Below are 3,611 nucleotides of genomic sequence, written 5' to 3'. Positions count from 1 at the left end.
AGAGAAATGGGGGTGGTACGGCGAGTGCGGGGGTGGGGTGGGGAGAGGGAGAGGGAGAGGGAGAGGGAGGGAGAACACTTAGGTGGCTTAGTGGAAGGAGTGCACTGGGTGTGAAACCAAGAAGACGAGTTCGAATCCAGCCTCAGACACTCACTGTGTGATCCTGGAAGCCACTTATTCTGCACCTGCTTTGAATACCTAACACTCTGGAAGACAAATCCAGATTCAATAAGTCCTTAAATGGACTAGAACATTGGTCTAAATCATGAACTGCAATAATAATAAATGTAAATTTTTACATTGGGATTTAAAAAGTCACCCTCTAAAGTATAGGATAAAGGAGACATTTTTAGATAGCCATAAAACTTTGAGTGTTTTAATGCACTACAAACTAACATAAGCCAACAGGGTAGCATGGTGGCCAAAAAAGCTAAAGAAATTTTAGGATTTGTTAATAAAGAAACCACTTGGAAGAATAAGGTGATAACCCTTCGGTATACTTGTCCTGACCTGACCTCATCTGGAATATTGTGCTCAGTTCTGAATGACATAGTTTAACAATAACATCAATGAGCTAGAAAGTGTCCAGAAGAAGGAAAGAAAGATGACTAAAAGGACCTTGTGTATTTGTATAGCCTATGAGCTATACATATGAGCCTAGAAAATGAGGACATTAGTCTAGGCAAAAGGAGAGTCTTATCTTTAAGTATTTGAAGGACTAACATGTTGAAGAGATTAAATTTGCTTTGCTTGGCCACCAAGGGTGAACTAGGAGTGAAGAACAGAATTATCAAAGGGGCAAAATGATGAAAGGAAAAGCTTCCTAACAATTTAGAGCAGCCCAAAATTATAATGGATCGACGCGGGAGACAGTGGGTTCCCCACCGCCGCCATTGGAAGCTTTCGAGTTTTATAACCACTATATAAGAGTTTAATAACCACTAGTTAGGTATGTTAGCAGATATTCCTTCCAGTATGGATGGATGAAGTGTTCTTTAAATTCTCTCACTTTTCAAGTTTTGCAATTCTAGGTACAGAGAGCATCACGGCAGGTGCTGGAATAGATAAACAGTTGAGGTAAGATATCATCCTTGTCCTCATGATATACATAATCTTATAGAAGACGGGAAAAGGTGGTCAGCATTTTAATAGGTTTTGTCCATGTGGCCATTCATTTCTAATGAAATTCACAACCCATCCATGTCTTCCCATGCTGTACACTCATGTCCATTTCCTCTTATATGTTCTCCTCTAGAAGGCATCCCCAATATGAAAAGTGGCATCCTCTCAACTTCTTGACATGGCACAGATACCAATAGAGCAGGTGATCTGCTAATTAGTCAATCAACAAGAACATAGGAAGCATTTATCTTATGCCATGTATACTGTGCTAAGAACTAGAGAAACAAGCACAAAGATGAAACTCTCTCTGTCCATCAGTCATTCATCTTTACCTAATTATTTTATATTTATTTGTATGCATCAATTTATATTTTATTAAATTATTTAATATTATTAATAATTTCATTTTCAAACCTTGTACTGCCTACCCCATAAGGATGTTGAATGAAAGAGATATTTTAACTCTGAAGTGCTCTCAGCACTCTATGGATCACCACATGTTTTCTTTTTCCTACTCTTCCTTGATCCCTATAGATCTCTGATACTTTATTAATTCACAATCCATCGTGACTTCTAAAGAGTTTTTTTTTTTGTTTGGTTTTTTTTGTTTGTTTCTCCACGTGGTAAAATATTCAGTATATACTGAGCTTGTCTTACATTGTTAAAGTCACTAGGTGGCACAGCAGACAAAGAATGTACAAGACTTGGATTCAGGAAGATCTGAGTTGGAATCCTGCCTCAGACACTAGCTGTGTGACTCCTGGGGAAATCAATTAGTCTTTCTGTGCCTTAGTTTCCTCATTTGTAAATGAGGATAATAAAGAGCATCAACCTCACAGGATTTTTTATGAGAATCAAAGTTAGCCTATATAAAGCAATTTGCCAACCTTAAAGTGCAATATTAATGCTAGCTAGTATTATTACTTGTTCTTAGCTGGACTGTATTTTGTGATAGGTCCTACGGGGAAGAAAGAACAATTATAGGATAATAGGACCCTAGATCTAAACCTGAAAAGGACCTTCAATGTTGTCATCGTCACCATCATCATCATAACAGTACTATGTTCTTTTTTATTGTTACTATTATTTTTATCATCGCCACCTCTTACCACTTCCAGGTTGGAAGAAAAGCTACCCGAGTGAGACCACTTGTGAAAGGGCACCATGGCTAAAGCAGTCTATGCAGAATAGTGCTCAAAGTGGAGGCGGCTTCCCCTGTCATCTTCCTATGGGCAGGAACCAAGTAAAGGCGTCTTCACCCACTTGCCACTGTCTGACTAGTGTTGCTGTTCAACAAGTGCATTCAATTCAGGATCCTGAAGACCAACAGTCAGAGTCTCATTGTCACTGCTAGAGGGATGGAGATCCTTACAGCAGAGGGGGCTCCAGTTTGAAGCATCCCCTCATCGTGACACAAGGTTTCTTCCATTAAAATATGAGCTCTGTTATGTCAGGGAAGACTTTTGCATAATTGTCACTTTTATATCAGATACTTAGACTTTATGGCATTGATAGTGAAATGACACCGGGTTCCTAATACCAAAGAAAAAGGAGCAATCAAATCACAACATGTTTATTAAATACCTACTATGTGTCAAAGATCTGGGAGCAAAAACAAAAAGTAAAATAATCCTTGCCCTCAAAGAGCATGCATTCTATATATTCCGTTTGATGTTTTATTGTTGTTTAGTCATTTTCAGTTGTGTCTGACTCCTTATGACCCCTTTGGGGAGTTTTCTTGGCAATGGTTACTGCAATGGTTTGACATTTCCTTCTCCTGTTCATTTAACAAATGAGGAAACTGAGGCAGAGTTACATGACTTGCCCAGGGTCACACAGCTAGTAAGTGTCCTAGAATTTATTTTAGCTCAGGTCTAGGGTTGGCATTCTATTCACTGCACCTCCCAGCTACCCAGATCTATTCTATGATAGATATCAAATGAATGTAATTTGAGGAGAAGGCACCAATAACTTAGTGAATGGAGCATAGGGTGGGAGGAATGAAAGTTAGGAAAGACCTCAGGTAATATTTGAGCTATTTAAAGGAAAAGAAGGATTCTGTGAGGAAGAAGTAAGGAGGGAGTACATTCCAAGTTTTGAAGACAACTAAGCCTGGAGATAGGAGGTGAATAAATCAAGGAGGCAATGGAGTTTTTTTTATCTGTATTATCCAGAACTTTTTCATCCTCCTTTTCAGTTTGGCTTGGTTTACTTATGGGAAAGATTTAATTAATAAGAACTTCATTACCCTTGGTTAGAAATAGTTACTGTTTTCCTCAGTCCCTTCCTAATCACCACAAAGGTTACTTTGTGTAAACTGATTTATGTACATGTGGTTCCCCTCTCCTTCCTCTATGCCTAGTAGAATGTAAGCTACCTGAATACAAGGACTATTTCATTTTTTTTTGTCTCTCTATTCTTCGTTCCTGGGACAATACCAAACATGTAATAGGTGGCTGAAAAATGTGTATTAGATGAATCCTAGGGTT

The 3,611-nt window shown here is 38.5% G+C and overlaps 1 long non-coding RNA gene across 1 annotated transcript in view; it reads left to right on the top strand.

Annotated features, from left to right (window-relative positions):
• The window catches only part of LOC138174293 (uncharacterized), a 16,480-nt gene extending 13,707 nt beyond the window's left edge, over positions 1 to 2,773 (top strand). The window contains exons 3-4 of the long non-coding RNA XR_011171667.1: positions 1,032 to 1,077; positions 2,241 to 2,773. This is a non-coding gene — a long non-coding RNA (uncharacterized lncRNA). The remainder of the gene's footprint in view (positions 1 to 1,031; positions 1,078 to 2,240) is intronic.
• Positions 2,774 to 3,611: the final 838 nt, after the last annotated feature.

The sequence above is a fragment of the Petaurus breviceps genome, unplaced genomic scaffold (assembly GCF_028583685.1).
Source record: "Petaurus breviceps papuanus isolate PSGF00001 unplaced genomic scaffold, PetGlider_PUasm1.0 688, whole genome shotgun sequence".
Lineage (NCBI taxonomy): Eukaryota > Metazoa > Chordata > Mammalia > Diprotodontia > Petauridae > Petaurus > Petaurus breviceps.
This window is presented reverse-complemented; position numbering and strand designations above follow the sequence as displayed.